Raw genomic sequence first — 18,737 nt, forward strand, 5'->3', positions numbered from 1 at the left:
AGAGGAGTAAAGTCAAAATGCTGAATCACTGTCACTATTTTACAGAATGTTGAATCATATATCAGAATGAATGAACATTGTATATAAAGTGTCAATGCAGTATCTAGCTATTCAAAATTGAAGTAGAATGTATCAATGCAAGTAAAACGATCAACTAATGTCGAGATCTATAGTCCTCCCACATCTTTTCTGCTATTTCATCTCAAAAAATTCTCCAATCATCTCTATCTCGTTGAGTCCTCCCAAAAGTCTCAAGAATTGGGACATTTATCCCTCCACGATCAACGTCCTCTTCAATTTCCACATCGGCTGGAACACCATCCTCTATTGTAATGAAATTATGTAGTATGCAACATGCTAACATGATCTTTGTTTGAGTCATGATACTATAAGATGTCGCATGCCTCAAGATAGGAAAATGTTGCTTCAAAATACCAAATGTGTGCTCAATCACATTCCTAAGAGAGGAGTAATGGTGATTAAATAGCTCATGGGCATTGTTGGTCAAGTTTGCTTTGGAAAGCTCTTTTAGGTGGTATCATGTACACTGATAAGGGGCGAGAAATCTAGGAACATTTGGATAGCTGGCATCAACTAAATAGAATTTTCCTATACAAAATAACATGATCTTTGTTTGAGTCATGATACTATAAGATGTCGCATGCCTCAAGATAGGAAAATTTTGCTTCAAAATACCAAATGTGTGCTCAATCACATTCCTAAGAGAGGAGTAATGGTGATTAAATAGCTCATGGGCATTGTTGGTCAAGTTTTCTTTGGAAAGCTCTTTTAGGTGGTATCATGTACACTGATAAGGGGTGAGAAATCTAGGAACATTTGGATAGCTGGCATCAACTAAATAGAATTTTCCTATAAAAAAGAACAATTAGTAATATTATTGAAATAACATAAACACTATGGTTTATAGTAATGACTATGTAATCATTAGAAATATGATTAAATATATTAGGGGGGACTATTAGTGGATCTTCTCTTGATAGAACTAAAGCAAGAACATGACTATCTACAGTTGAACCTTCCCAACCAGCAAGAACATATTGAAACTTGTAGTCAAAAGAACAAACACCCATTACATTTTGTGACAGGTTGCCTTTTCTATCGCGGTATTTTTCTTGGTTGTCCACATCAATGGTAACTGGTATATGGGTCCCATCAATTGCTCCAACACAATCCTAGAACACTAAAAATATTATAGTCAAATATGTAACAATATACTCAAGCAACAAAGTACATGTCACTAAAATTTACCTTGAAGTACGGATCAAAACAGTCCTTCCCAATAATTTCTAGAGGGGTAGTTGGAGAAGGGCGCAAAAAGTAATTGCCATGGAGCAATATAATTACCTTCAAGACCTTGTGGAAGTGGTGACTCACAGTCTCTCCTGACTGACCAAAGTTATGGCCAATCTTATGATTCCTTAGATCGTGGCCAAGGGTATGTAGGAACATGACTAGTTATTCTTCCAATTTCATGTTTATCATATCTTTAATGATCCCTCTCTCCCTTAGAAGATTGGCGAGTTTGAAGAAAGCTCCTCTAGTCATGGCAATCTGTGTTATTATAATATATAATACATTTAAAGAAAGGAAAAGAAGCTCCTCTTCACTTTTTTTGTTGTCTTCTAGCATCTTCGTAAGATGCTACTGTGAGTACTGCTTGGGCTGCAAGCAAAACTGCAAGTACACGCAAGAGCGTGATCTTCCTAACAATGCTTTCATAAACTTTTTTATCAGCGGCAGGATCCATTGAATGCCCTATAAACACATATATAGATTTAATTTAGATTTCCATATTAATAAAGATGAGGAGAATGAATGAGAGAGAAAGGAAAAATTTGAAGAAAAATGGTTGCATGTATATAATTTTTAGAAGTCCTTTATAGAGTAAAAGAATAGAAAAGAATATTAAGTTTTTTCTTTGGAGTTGTTTGGTAGTCTTCCTCATGTTCAACATGTCTAAAACCTTTTCTAACTCTCAAATTGTAAAAATATGAATGTCTACCATAAAATTTATTCACCTCCATGTTTAATCATAGACCTATATGGATTTTCAAGACATGCATGGTGCTGATGAAGAACAGTATGAGTTGCCAACTCACAACACAAAAATCCGAGGAACTAATCCATTTATCCCTTACAGTTCAAGATACCATGTGAAGATATGAAAACACGACCAGATATAGAAGAAGTGCATGTAAGAAATGAATATCAATTGACCGTTGACACTACTTGTACGTGTATATTGGCAAATGGGTATTTGAAAGCTTGTGTAGATAATGATTTTAATATCTTACTAGATATAGCCAAACTACTCTGTTCTGATAGAAAATAACATTTTCAGAAACACTTAATAACACACTTGTTGCATTTGTCCAATTCCAAAGCTGTAGCTATGTGAAATTATTTGAGTTGCATTTAAACAATGGATAAAACACAAGCATATTAAAGGGCTGAACCAGATAGTGAAATTATTAAAATGATTTGTGCCAAATAGTAAAAACCATGATAGTTGAATGGTCCAACTAAATTGGTACAAATTCAAAGTATTTTCTATAACATAGATGAACATAATTTCTTTTTGTGATCAATTAAGGATTTCTCTATGACATTTCATATTAAAAATATAAGTTAAATGTTTTCTAATTTTATCAGTAGCTTCATTAGACCTTGTAATCCTTACAAGGAAAAGGTTTCTCCCGAATTTTCTCCCTAAAATGAAGAGGCCAAATTATCATACCTACCAAGGTTTAAAAGAAAAAAATGGCAGCAAAATAGAAGTGCAGGAAAGGGCATTTGGATTGTAGGGAGTGGAAGATATTCTTTGCAAGGTCTTTTAGTTACACGAGAGACTTCAGAAACTAACTTCTAATGTTCACCTAGTAGATTCAAATTGAGTTCATCATAATCTTCCACACCTTTCTACATTCAAGGAGCTGAGTTTATCGAGCTGTAAAATAGTTCTTATGCACCAAACTAGGCGCCCAAAGACTTTGACTTTATTATTATGCTCCAAATACTTTCTCTCCAAACTTGGAAATGAAACATCACATGAAAAATCACAAATGAAGGAATGTGAAGATATCTTGAACTCTGACTTCTAGATTCATCATAAATGTTTGAAAACATGATAGTGAATGCTTCCATTACACAATTAATGCCAAAATGAAGAAAGATAGGGGTTTATATAAATCTTTTTTGATACAATCTTCCTTAGAGTTTTTGATAGAGGTGGTCTACAATGTAAACCACTGGCATGAGCTCCTTCCAGCAAAATCTCTGATAAGAAATGAATATCAATTGACTGTTGACACTGTACTTGCACTATTTTTTCTCTGTGTTATGTAATTTGGTCTTTGGGTTATGTATCAATACCTGTTACTTCTTGTAAAATTAGTTTTTCTAGTTGGCAGGTAGACACAAAATTGGTGACTAAAGCCCAAGAATTTGTTTTGTTTTGGTGTAGTGCCCATGTCTTGATGGATTTATTTAAAATCCTGCCAGATATGGATTTTTCTGATTGAGCGCGAATTTTTAACTTCAGTGGAAATTTCAATAGATATTTTGTCAAAACTCTTGATTTTTAAATTTATTTTGACCACCCAAACAATTTGGAAATTCCAAACCTGGAATTATATTATTTTGGGAGCCTCTTTAAGATCACTTCGAATAATTATGAATATTGTTCGCATGTGCTGGAGCCGATGAGTTCTTTTTCTCTGTTAATTACAAACATGCATTTGATAAATTACTCATCTCATATACAAAAAGGAATGACCTCTCTAGATGTATCATTTGTTATGTTAATCATTATACATGTGCATTTGATAAGTTGTCTCATAAACAAAAAGGAATGACCTCTTTGATTTAAAATAAAAAAGGAATGACCTCTTTGATTTAAAATGCTTTAGTCAATGAAGTTGTAGAGAGATTTTTAGGAGTAATACATTTAGGCTGCAGCTCTGCCCCATTACACCTTGTAACATGCTTTGTAGAGTTGTCTTATTGCAACAGCATGAAATTTGTGTTTCCAAGTTACTATCATGTGGCTTTGGTCTTAACTCATCTACATATTACATTAATTCCTTCATGGTCAATGATAAATTCTTTTCTTAAGAATTTGAGCTAGAATGTTGCTTAGCTGCTGTAAAAGTCATCAATGATGTGAGGCTTGAAGTTAAGTAAAATCACAGAGGGAAGTCAGGAAAAAGTGTCGATCTTCCCATGCCAAGAATCTATTTCAATATTTTTCCCTACACTAAAACATTTAAATTATTTGAAACATTTTAGGAACCAAAGTATGGTAATCGAGACCATCCTTCAACAGTATGGAGAAAACCCTTCTTTTTGGTCAGTTCCCCTGCAACGCGGGAGAAAAGAGAGAGATTGGGAGAGGGAAAGAACTATGGAGGCAACATCCTTGCAAGATTTGATACGAAATCTCTGGCAGAGGTGTTTTGAGTGTCAAGGAACACGGTGAAGAAGCTGCAAGAAAGCAACAAGGAGGGAAGAGGCATCATCATCAGGGTCACTGAACAGGGCCGAAGACAGGCAAGATGTGGGAATATCAATTGACTGTTGACACTGTACTTGCCTAAGTAGTAAACACATGCAACCCAATAGTTGGAGGCCAAGCAAAATCACAGTTGGTACATGAAGCATATGCACTTGGTGCGGAAATTAGGAGAGAGGCAAATGGAATCATGCCAAAAGTAGAAGCACATCACCAAAGAGTTGAAACTATGGACCAATGATGACAAATATCAGCAAGTTTTAGCACTTGAATTGGAAAAGATCATTGTTATTTTAAGTGGTGGTGACTTGAAAATGAGACATCATTCCAATCTGCCTAATCCTTTAAAAGCTATTAAAAAAAAGCTCTGTAATTTTTTTGTATAAATTTGCAAATGCGAGCAAGCGCATTGGAAATTCCGTGGGAATTCAGGTAGCGGGTGAGCCGTGAGAGGCAAAGTGTAGCATAGTGCTAAAACAACTTCAATCGAACTGAAAGAAATAGAGCAGAAAAAGATGAGAAGTCACCTTGCTCGGAGTGCCAATGAATGTTATGTCGTCTGTGGAGACGTTCAACAGAGACCCAGAAGCAAGGAGAGTTTTCGGATTGAAAAAGCCCTAAAACAAATATTGTTGCATCAGAAATTGCTTCTGACCATTTCAAATCCACCTCCTATGGCAAAAGCAAAATCAACGAGTTGTCAAACAAACAAAAACTGACACCCAAACGGCACATCTGTAGAACAAATAAAACTAGATGAAGAAAACCCTACCTCTCACTATTGACGAAGCTGCACAACAAAGTCAAATGTGTTTGAGCGCCCAAAAAATGAGCGGGCTTCATGGATCCAAAATTTTGTAGTTTTTAGTAAATAAAAACGTGGAATAGGAATGAGTATTCCAATTCCACTTCTTTGGGTGGAATTGAAATACCCTTTTTTTAACACAAAATGAAATATTACCTATTCCTTAGTCCTGCCTACCACAGCCAATTGGAGAATTCGGTGATTTTAGGAATAGACAGATGCCTATTCCAGTCGTATTCCACTTGCCAAATGGGCCCTAACTTTAATGGCTGAAGCTAGTTCTGAGAATCTGTCTGATTCTGATCTCGAACTTCGAGATACACAAACTTTTGCTCTGAATACACGCACTACTCCAGTTTCTGTTGAATCAAAAGCTGATATTTGAAGCAAGGAATTATATCCTCAAGCCGACACTTGGATAGTTAATGGTCTTTAGACATTTCAAAGAATCTTGACAGCCCATCGTGAGTTATTTGCACAGAGCCAGAATGCACCAATATGTATGTGAACTATTTGAAGGAATGCTGATGAAGGATATTGGATATGATACGCACAGATGGAGAGCATGAGCTCGGGTCAAGCTTCTGCAGGATTGTACACCCGTGGCAAGAATATTTTCAATGGGGCGCCATGATTAAATCTGAGGCAATCGGGCTCCATCATGGAGGAGTGTGGGGAAGCCGCGGCATTCAAATTGAAGTCGAATGATTTGTCACGAAATGGAGTGCCATGTATCAAAGATACCCGAGCCCGTGGTAGATGCTTAAGCATATGCCGTGGGTTTGTGTTATGATGGCCACCGCCCGAGCAGCATGTCTATGGAGAAGGGATGGCACTTCGAGCATTTGGAAGGATAGGGTATAGCCAGCTGTGTGCAAGCCTATCCATGAAGTCAAGAACATGTGGACAACGTGTCTATTCGAGATGGAGTTCTGCATCAGTTCAAAATGGGTCACATTTATTAATACTGGAGGAGGAACGTCCATCAAGGTATATGCCGGTCGTGAACCTGCCAAATGTGTGACAGAATGCTTTTGTGGATTGCGGACCACTGCATAAGCTGGTTACTCAATCTAGTGACACTTAGTTTATGCATTAATGCTAATTCACTGATAAATGAGACTATCCAAAGGATCACAGCGGGCTCGAAGGTTCACGAACTCCTCTTATATCAAAATGATGTGCATCCAAGCTCAGTCAAACATATACACCTATGTGTCCAAGCGAGAGGATGAAGATGGACACGTTTTGACAGCACAGGATATTAAACCCGATTGAGTAATGACCTGGCAAGAGATCACTAACAAACTCACACCAATAGAAGCCTCCTTCACATGTAATTTTGTTTGCATGATTATTTGTGAGTTTCAGTGACGCCTGTCAGTAGGAACACTGTGATTATGTATAAAGATTTGAAGACTTCAAAAACTATGCATGCCCGAATTGAAAGGTTGGGTTGCATTCTAAGTTTCGAGCCACGTACGGCTATGTTGCATTGAACCCGATGCATAGAAGTAAGTAAAATTAATCCTGTCTGTCGACTTTGAAAAATTTGAAGGAAATGCCATGTATCGTTTGGGAATACATGATATGGCATCGGGTATGGTGAAAAGGAAGACCCCGAGCTCAAGTGGCAAAGGTGTGAGCTCGGCCCTGTTGAGAGAAGACACGGGTACAAATTCTCAAAAGCTACCCGCGCAATCAACGGTCGCCCGAACTGCAAGAATATACCTATTATAATGATGTTTACGCATGATTCTATGGGCATTGCTTTTAAATGCCTATCAAAGGGTGCTGTAGACTTTATTGTCAACCCGTCATTCCATCTTCGAGCTCGAAGGTAAAAGCCCCAATATAAAGAAGAATGAGCTCCTTATAGTCGGTCGAGCTCCTCACGGAAGGCAAATACAGAGGCATGCAACGTTCCGCACAGGCTCAATCTATCAAACAAACAGACTCTTACCATGGTCCGTCACATGGGATGATGCATTGGACACATGCGGTAGTATTCATCATGGCTTGTCGAGCATCCAATCCGGGACACAATTAAGGCTTGACACAATGCTTAATTACAGAGAGGAGTAATGAACTTCTGTCAGGGAGATCATTTCATCACCAAATGAAGACATTCAAGAAAGAGAGACTAGGAGAATGACCAGAATCCCCTTATTCCATAATTTGACACATGATGAATGTGAGAGCGTTAAAATAATGAACTGTGGAGGAAAAACAAAATGCGGAAAGTCACAAGACTAATTTTGAGTGAGTCTGCCTCTGAAAAGAATAACATACTGATCATATATCCAGATTGTGTCAGAGAAAGTAAAGACTTCCACGTGCCAGAAATTCTACATTTCTCACCGATGATGAGGCAGTGCATTTCATGCGTGGGTCCCAAGAACTCTAAATAATGTTTGATTTACAGAAAATAAGGCATTACATCACATATACACCTTTATGATGATTTAAAATAAACTTCACAAACCTTACATATAAATATTCGTCATCAAGAAAGAATTACAATTTCTCAAGGGAAAGGGTGGAGGTGTTCGACTTTCAAGAAACAGTTAATATAACTGATTAGCATCATCGGAGAAGAGGATAAATATGTGACAGCAAGTGAATATAGGGATTCCACTTTTTCTTTCCTGGATTACAGATTGTGTGCTATTGCAGGAAGAAGGGGTTTTCAAGTTCTTCAGTTCTTTTTTCTTTTCTGAAAATGTAGGCTTTGGTGGTTGTAGAAGACCAAAGCTTTTATCTTTCTAAACTATGTGTTAGAAAAAGAGGGAAAATTTTGATTTTGAATGTAATGCAAGGGAGGGATTTATGTTTCCTTTTAGATTGTGATTTTGATGCAGTGTGTAATGAGATCTTTGTTATATTTTACCCTTTAGAGAAGGGAGGTTTAGAAGATAACTGTACATCAAAACTTGGAGTTTGGACAATTTTCTTTCCACTGATTGTAATTTTTGTATGACTTTCAGTTTTCTCTAAATGCATTTAAATGTTGTGATTTCCTAAATACATTTTTATTTCAAGATATCTTTGAAGCTCTAATTCTTCATTTTCTCAAGAGGATGGAAGACACATTCTTTGTTTTCACTCACTTAGCAATACAGCATCCGGGCAAATGAACTTTGTGTTATTTGTTGTTCATTTCCTTTCAGTTACTTAGTTTTTCTACATTTATTTTGTGCTTACAGATAGATGTTTGTAAACATTTCTTGCTTTTAGGTTAAAAGCATTATCAATTATAGTGTAGTTGATTCATTGCATATCTTACATGGGGAGCTATACCCGATAAAATTCTAAGGAAGGTTATCGATCCAATGATAACCTATCCAACTGTTAGTGCTGACTTAGTCTTCTTATCTAGGCATTTAGAGTTAATTTGTATGTGTTTTTTGGAAGACAATATGTTCACTAATAGATAGCATCAGAGATGAAAATGTATCTTAGGTTTAGATGTTACAATATGAGCCATTACCTGCTATGTTGGCTGGACTGATAGGAGGTTTTTTTTTATCAGATAGACGAGGACGAGGATGTTTAGTTCAATGGGGCTTCTTGATACAGGATATGATTGATCAATCACAGAGGTTTGCATGGGGTACGTGTATATTGCCCACTTATATCATGATTTGCATTAGGTTGTGTATTCTAGTGCTTTATCACTGTCAGCAGGTGTGATCTTATTATAGATATAGACATGGGAGCATCTGCCCATTACCCGACCGATATGTGTGCGACAATAGCCGTAGGAGATGCCATATATATACTTATTTAGGTGTGATCATGTAGCCCCATCTAGGCAAGACTGGGTATTAGCAATGGATGTTGGATGACATTGTTGAGGTTGTATGGAGGCCATACTAGTCTACTGAGCCATGGGTCAAGGATGATAATGAGATGGTATACTTCTTTAGTCTGAGATTTTTTCTTCCTCGGATTCCCTCAGTGCTCGAGAGATTTTGCTTCAGGAGGGTAGTGAGATAGTTTGGTCAGTTGCAGGGCATGCCACAAGGATCGACACATTATGTGCAAGTTCAGTTAGAGAGGCCAGTATGGGGGCTAACCTTGGAGTATGAGGCTTTCCTTGATGTGCTTCTCCAAATGATAGACAATCCGCAGGCATGGGCATTGAGAGATGGAGAGGCTAATGTAGGAGTGGAGGGAGATTATGCATGATATTTTTGTGAGCATCCCTTCCCGAGATATACTAATCCGACAAAGCCGATACTTGGGATTGAGGAGCATTCAAGCGGAGGAGATGATGATGATGAGGGTGGACTAGAGAGAGGTATGGGTCAATTTAGATCTAGAGGTAGGGCTAGAGGTGAATTGAGGATACAGGGGAGATACAGAGGGTGATGCTAAGTAGCAGTGTTACTATAGCCGAGGATCATCACATGGGGCCTAGTGCAGAGGCCGACAGAGAGGCAAAGAGGGATCCATGGCTGAGGTGGGGTGAGGATGAGGGGAGGTATAGGTAGTGGTGCAGGGTCTAGTCAACGAGAAAACAATATGAGTCAAAGCATGACAAAACAAGTCAGGGCCAAGTTACTTGATGATATGTAATTTATTTGGTGGTAGAGGCCCTAGATACATGTTTCAATTCTAGGTGCACAAGGATTACAACCACCGGGGTAGTAGGAGATATAGCCTTAGGTGTACCTACCACCATATAGATCGAGTGGGTCAGCCAGGGTGGAGACTCAAATTAGTGCCATGGAGGTATATATGGGAGTGATGGGGACACAGATTACCTAGTTGACTAGTACATTGCATGCATTTATAGCTTCGATGGCACTGAGGCCTCCACTACCACCATTGCCACCAAGGATAGATGGGGTTGCTACTAGTTAGATGGCCACAGCTGCCTATCACACTAGTGATAGGTGTGATAGAGTAGGCTCCTCCAGATGAGAGGAGTGCCCCTAGCGATCAGGGACTTCTAGAGCAGACACAGATAGATGATGCAGATGGTGAGACACAAGGTTGATATGTGTATCATTGTGTATCACACTTTTATTGACTTATAATATATGTCATTGATGATGATGACCTTATGATGTTGATGATTTGATCTTTTTGATATATGAGTATGCAAGCTTTTTGATGTTCAGACTTGTGCACTTGTTATATCATGGACTTAGATATTTGATGTTATGGATGGATGCATGTATGTGGTGATTTAATCTATATGTTAGTTATAGATGTTGTGGTTATGTGGATGATTATTGTAGCATATAGATGCTTAAAATAATATGTTCATGATATGTGGATAGTGAATGTACAAACAAAGTAGTTCAATGAAATGTACTAATGAGATGTGTGAATGAAATGTTAGGTAACAAGATGTATAAATGAAATGAAACGTGATGAACTTAAATATAATGTAATGACATGCATGCAATGAAATATGGGTAAATGAAATGAAATGGAATGTAAATGGCATGTGATGTATAACTAAAATGTAATGAAATGAAATGTGATGTAATGAACTAAAATGTAAGGTAATTGATATGATATGAAAAGTAAAACATTAGAAGAGATGACAACAAAATGTGATAATGAAAGGAGATGTAATGTGATGAGTAAATGAGATGTAATGTGGGTCAGTGCAAGAAGTTGGGTCTCACTTTTGGCCAAAAAGTGGAAGTGTTTTTCCTGTTTTTGAAATTTTTTGTCAATTGATGTCAAAATTTGAGGTATTTGGAGATTGAATATAAAAAAACTCCAGAAATAAATTTTTTAGTGTTCAGAATCTAGTTTTTGAATATGTAATTTATTTGTATACCCATATGACAGATTTTTTTTTGGTATGGATCTTTAAAAACCACTTTTTCAAAATGCTTGTTTCAAGACCATACCACACTCGTGTACGGACACCATAATTTGACACAAATAAATGAATTTTTGCAAATCCTTTTAAATGGAGTTACCTAATACACCTAAGATTGATGACAATATTTTTTCTTAATTTTTTATTGAATAATTTTTTTATTATTAATTATTAATTGGCTATAAAGGTAAATTTTAAAACCTCTCGTGTACAAACCACATAATTTGATCAAAATTTCACTTTTTTCAAATTTTTTTTTTAACATCAAAAGAATTGTATGTAGATTGATGACATATAAATTAATTTTAAAAAATTATAAAATAAAAAAGTTATTAAAATTTTAGTGAATGTCACTTTTCAACATTTAGGAGATAGTTTTGATTAATAAATAATGGAAAAATAGAAAATAAACTAATAACACTATAAAATTTACATTTTTGAAATCAAAACAGTAAGACCTATCATGGGTTTTTGTCTCATCAAAAAATTCAATGGGAATGACTGTAAAAAAGTTACGACAATACCAAAAATTGTCGATTAAATGCCTTAGAAAAAAAAAAAAAAGGATCATAAAGACATGGCTTGGTGGGACCAATCCTATGCCATGCCTTTCCCCAAGGCAAAACCCCATGCAAAAGTCGGGAGCCATACCAAATTCCAGCTCATGTCTCAAGAATCAGGCACCCGATTTGTAATTCAAAAATTGGGTGCCTGGTTGCTTTGAACCATTGTACTCAACTTTTTAAAAATTGGGTACCCGATTCTTTTTAAAATCGGGTACCTGATTTGTAAACAGGTACCCAATTTTTAAAGAATCGGGTGCCCAATTTTTAAGCAATCGGGTACCCATTTCTAATGTACCTGTTGGGCCCCAAAAGCTATCCCATCGACTGAATTTCAATGATTGAAATGATTGAATAATAGTTTCGATCTACAACAGCAAATTCTGTCATGCTTATTTTGTTTTCTTGTCCTCTTATACAATTTGCAAGCTACTGATTCAAATTCAAAATTGGTGCAAACATGGGATCAAAACAACGAAGAAAGACGAAAGTTTTGATAGATGAGGAGATTGCAGCAAATAAAGAGAATGAAGCACAACATCAACGAGAGAGAAGACAGAGAATTAGAGACTTCAACAATGTTTCAAAGGAGAAAGACATTGAGGATGCCACGATGGATGAAGAGGTCAAAGAAGAGAACCCAATACAAAAAAATTTAGGTGCACATTCTAATCATGCCTTCAATACAGGTGTGTCTCCAAACCCTTGAATTTTCTCTCGTGATGAAATTGGTGATTTTTTAGAAGCAGGTTATGATTTAAATGATTTAGATTTTCTTCATGAGAAGCAATTGTGAAACGATCATGCACGAAACACTCCAATTGAAATGCCTGCCCCAAAAGAAATAACAAGAAAATTTGAAAATGATATTCAAATCCCAAATAACAGTGAAAATAGTAAAGTGTCTGAAAATAAAAATTGCATGAATGTAGACATAGAAACACCAACTACTGAACAAACATGTCAGGATGATAGTAAAGTGTCTGAACATAATTTTCATATTTCTAATGATGTGTTAGATAATCTCGAGGGATTGGTTTCATGGAGACAAATTAGGAAACATGCTAATAGATTGTATAGGCATTTTTTTTATAATAAGAAATTTGGGTTTCAATGTCAGCTAATGTTGCAACTAATACAAACAAGTTGTATCCACTATTGCTAGTGTCTTTGATGTTATCGGAAAGAGAAGTTGATCTAAAGATAAGAATGCAGCACGACGAGCAATACCAATAGCTTTAGTTAAAAAATCAACATCTGACAAAAGATTGATTAGCAACATAAGTGGATATCTTAATGTGAATCGTAAGACTTTAGAAAGAGCTGTAAAGAGAAGGGTTAACTTTGAATGTGATCCAGCAAATATTTTATGGACTTCTAGTGTTAGACTCCCGAGATGTGATATGAAACTTACTAGTGAAGTCAAAAGTTTGATTGAAAATTTTTGGCATGATAATACAAGAGTATCACCTAATTCAAGAGATGTTCTTAAATTGAGAATTGGGTCAAAAATACGTGATCCACATCCTAAACACCTTTTGGAAATGACTCAAATTGAATTGTTTAAAATTTTTGTAGATGGTAAAGTATTAAATATTACCATTAGTCAAAGATCTTTTGAAAAGTGTAAACCATGGTATGTAAGGATTAACAAGGAAAGAATCACATGTTGTTGTAAAACTCATATTCAATTTCGTTACCATTATAATGTATTTCGATCTATACGTGGTACCATGCATAGTAAAAAAATGTTGCAAGAATGTGGTATAAAAATACCACCTCAAACTATAAAAAATTTCATATCAAGTTTGTTTTGTAAGCCACCTAATGATCAATACTTTCTTTTCAATGCATGTCTTTCTAGTACATGTGATATGTGCGGCAATATTTCTTTGTTAGATGAATGTTTGCATGAAAATGCTTTGACTACTTTTGGACAACAATTAGTTGAGGTAAAAAGATTCAAAACTATTGAATATCCATTGAAGGATGTGAAGATTGGAAGAAGGTGTGATCTAGTTACAGATAAAGTTAGTTGTCATGCATTTATGGATGAGTTTAAGAGTGTGATCATACCAAAATATGTTAAATACTCTTAATATTCTAGATGGCTTGATGGACAATTTCGCATATGTAAGAATACATTTCCAATTGGTACTATACTTTTAGTTGTTGACTTTGCAGAGAACTACACGCTTGCACCACAAGAAGAGGTATGACCACAATATTACAATTCAGTCCAAGTAACAATTTATGTTCATATAGTTTATAGGCATGCACCTGATAGTACAGAGGAGGATCAAAAAATATTGAGAGAGTACCATTTTTATTTAAGTGATAATAAACTCCATTCATATGAGTTTGTCCAATATTGTTTCAAGGTCTTTTATGATAATTTAAAAGAGAGACAAATTCAAATGACACAACATTGGATATGGTCAAATAATTGTACACGACAATTCAAGAATGCTAGAATGTTCTATTGGTTGAGTAAGACACATAGGCAAACTAACATCCCACATGTGTGGAGTTTTTTTGAGGCTGAACATGGTAAAGGAGAACATGATGGTGCCAGTGCATGCATGAAGAGAGCCCTTAGGAGAGAGAAATTAAAAATTGAGGAAAACGCTAAATTCAAAAATGCACATGAGAATGTCGAATGGTGTAACAAATATTTATACACGGGATCAAGTCAGAATTCTACAATCAAATGTTTCTTCTACCTAGTGGAAGAAAATAATATCCCTTCAAGATATTATTGTGATACAATTAGTGGGTCAACTGAATGGCATTCATTTAGGAGCTCAGATTCTAACACTTGGACTATATGGACTACGGAGCTTGCTTGTTTTTGTCAATTTTGTCTTTCAGGTGAATGGGAAGAATGTGAGAATAAAAAATGGGTTGAAGATTGGCAACAAAGATCATTAGCACCTACTGATATGCATTTTGAAGATGATATAGTAAATGAAGGCCAGAATGTTACTTTTGCATCAAAAGACTATGATCGTATTTCAAACCTCATAGAACCTGGTATGCACAATTTAATTAGATTTTTTTGTGATCTCATGCTTCAATTTATATAATTTGCATATGTACAGTCATGTGATTAAAGTGTTTCTATACTTTATCTTATCTTGTAGGACATGTTTATGTTTTTATTGCACCTAGTGATAATGATGAACAGACAGAGTATTGGCTAGCTAGATGTGTGGAACCTAAGAAAAAATTGACATGTCATCAAGTAGACGATGATGGTTTTGAGTATCCAATCGAGTCTATCATTGTAGCTGGCACCTAGCTACGTAGATACTTAACAAGAAGAAATGGTTTGCCAGCATTTGAAGACTACCAAACCGAAAAGAAGATTTTACACTATTCTCATTTGGTTGTGGCAACAAATATCAAATTAGAAAGATACAAAGGGAGACCCGCCAATAAGGTATTATGGACAATTTCAATGGACGAGCATGAGACAATCATAGATGCATTGCAAAAGAGAGAGGATGCAGATGGTATAGTGGGATGACTACATTTAAATCAAACACATGTAAGTTTTTTCATTATTGTATTATTTTTATATATATGTACTTATATAATTTAATTACATGTATGTTTGTGTTGTCAATACCAATTTAGAGAACTTATATACCTCTTATTTAGGTCTCAATTACAATTTATGCAAATTTAAATGTTAAAGTGAATCGAACATCAACATCTTGTGCAATTTCACATAGTAAGTACATACAAATTACACATATATTTACATAGTTCAGATACCTTGAATATTAATTTATGTGTTTATTAACATGTGTGTTTTTGTTTTACATTTTTATTTTATAGGACCTCATTTGAAGAGATGTGTTGAACCAATTTTATGTTTCAAATGAGTTCACTGAACTATAAATATATCATTGACATTTTCTTACATATATTGTGAAAATATGTAATTGTACAAACTAATTCAAAAATGAGAGTTTACTTCTATTTGAAAGTTAAAGGTATGCACTTGATAAATTATAAATTAATTGTCAATTTAAGTAATGACCTCCTATTTTGTTCCATTACTTTTACATTCAAGCATGTTTAAATTAATGTTTGTTTGAAGTTTCAAATTACTATTGATTGTAATATTAAAAACAAGTCACTTGTACATGATAATTTAAAGATCATCACTCATTGTATTGATTATATGTTAGATCATTACTCATTGTATTCATTGTATTGATTATATCTTACATTACCAAACAACACATTAAGATCACTTATGATACATCGTTAGGTACATTATCCATACATGTGTGTCTTAAGGGGACATGGGAGTCCTAATAGGTCATTATGTCTGTTATAGGTTATGATAGGTATTCATATGTTTACTACCACATAATAGGTCTTATTAGGTGATAATGAGTCTTACATTACCAAACAACACATTAAGATCACTTATGATACATTGTTAGGTACGTTATCCATACATGTGTGTCTTAAGGGGACATAGGAGTCCAAATAGGTAATGTTATGTCTATTATAGGTTATGATAAAAATTCATATGTTTACTACCACATAATAGGTCTTATTAGGTGACAATGAGTCTTACATTACCAAACAACATATTAAGATCACTTATGATACATTGTTAGGTATGTTATCAATACATTTTTAAAGATCGAGTAGGTCAATTTTATTTGCATGAATCTCAATGCATAAATTTGATGTGATATTTATCCAATAATGCTCTATAGATAGTTAAAATTATTGTTCATCTTGCATATATACTTACAAAATGTGCCATATGTTCATGAATAAAATATGTCAAAATAAAGAAAATGGTTTGAATATACTTAAAACATGGTCAAACATAATAATATATACTACATACACAAGCATGATAAGAAGTCGTAAAAAAATGGTACATGGTCTAACATACATCATAACATGATCTATGAAGTGAAAAAATACATGGTCTAACATATAGTTTTAACTATCCTAACACAAAGTGTATACATCATAAATAATATACATCATAAAAACACAATCTATAGGTGCCAAAAAGACCTAATCTATCTGATCGAATGTCCTCTTTACTCCATGTGAAGAGGACTTAGATGGATCATCATGTGTAATATGAGTTGTCTCTTCATGTCAGACACCCTGTGAGGTAGATGTATCACCCTACGTAACATGAGGCACATTTCATCATGTACATGCTTAATTGAAATGGGTCTCAAAATCTAGCTTGCAAATAAATTAAATATTCACTACATAATAAAATAAATTATACCACATGAGATGGGTGTCCCTCAGTAACGAGAGGATGCGCACTGTCAAAACTACCAAATGCAGCAGTGGTGAGGTCCTATAATTTACAATACATACATTTTTTAAATTTGATTTTAGAGCATAATGAACTATACATTATGTACATTAATCACAATACTGACCTCAAATGACGATGTAGGTACCTCCATCTAGCTAAGTCCTATGCTCTCAGCAACACTCGTGGTGACGTAGTCCTAAAATTATGGATACATAAACGTTTAGTCAAAATTAAATATACATGAATAATTACAAAGTACATAATTTGTATGCTACATTTTTTATGCACTATAAATTTAACATGTATATATATATATATATATATATATATATATATATATATATCATACCTGAGTGGTAGCCAATGTCACAGATGTGTCTACAGGTATGCTAGCACAATAATCATAAGATGGAGTCGAAAATAGACTATACCGAGGCTTGTATGGATGAGTATGATATGGCTCATGTTCGTAAAATCAAAACACATAAAATATATATACATGTGAGTCAAAATTGTTTAGATTATAAGTTAATAATAATGTACATACATAAAAATAATACAAAATCAGATAAAAAGAACATATGAGCACATGTTATTAAATTCAAATTTGAATGTGCATTTTTATAGTGTAATTCAAAGTGCATACCGTATAAAGGACCCCAATGTCTGTAGGTCTCGAAAAAAGACTATACTGCCTCCTAGGAGGAACAATATCATCCATCCTCTATTATTTCAAAAGTACAAATTAATATAGTTAATACAATTACACATGTATGTAGAAAGTAAATAATTATGTGTACTTTATATTTATATATTGAAATTAAAATTTTACCTACTGCTCTTGACTCTCTCCAGGCTCTCCCTGCTGCATGAGGTCAACAAATGATGACACGTCTATCTCATCACTACCATCACCACGGGCAACATATACATCATCATCAAAATATGCACCCTCAGCATAATGGCCATCGTGTGCTACACCAGGATCGCTCTGGGGGCCTGTGCATATGCCTTCACAACTAGTACAAACATGTCCAAGTGGAGGAGCATGTACCGCCTATGTCCACTGCTGTACTAAATTGCCCGAAAGGGCACTCAAATGGGTAAAAGCAGATGAAACTGCTTGATGATGGTGAGGATCAGGCACAACAGGCACATGAAGAGGTACAAGGGGCTCAACTTGCCTATGATTTCTCATTCTATCACTCAACTTTGCCCTAGGCCTATCCTGAGGCATCCCTCTACCACCCCCCTGAAATGCTTTCATATCAAAATAGTTGGGTTTCAAACCCAACTCAAACTCAGCCCATACATTCCTAAGGAAGTACATGGGCACCTCATCATTAGCATGTGGTGGATGGTCAAATACCATCCACCACCACTCCCAAAAATGTGCTGCTATCCGTGGATGTGTACACGACCTAATAGAAATGTGAGGCTTCTTATCACTAATTGCTTCACCCATCTTAGAGTTTACAAAATAATGTTGAAAATTCCCTTTACCTATATGCAGGTTATAAACCTCTCTGTATGATAAGCCATCAGAGTAGAAGGCATGCATGCTTTCCCTCGACGATCTAAATGAATCAATGTCTGAATCAAAATGATGGATGGAGTCAACCACACCTTGCATGCTATCTGCAAGACGTAGTAGGTGAGGGGGGGTGCCTCTC

The sequence above is a fragment of the Cupressus sempervirens genome, chromosome 10 (assembly GCF_028749045.1).
Source record: "Cupressus sempervirens isolate cs-2001-9-10 chromosome 10, ASM2874904v1, whole genome shotgun sequence".
NCBI classification, from domain to species: Eukaryota; Viridiplantae; Streptophyta; class Pinopsida; order Cupressales; family Cupressaceae; genus Cupressus; species Cupressus sempervirens.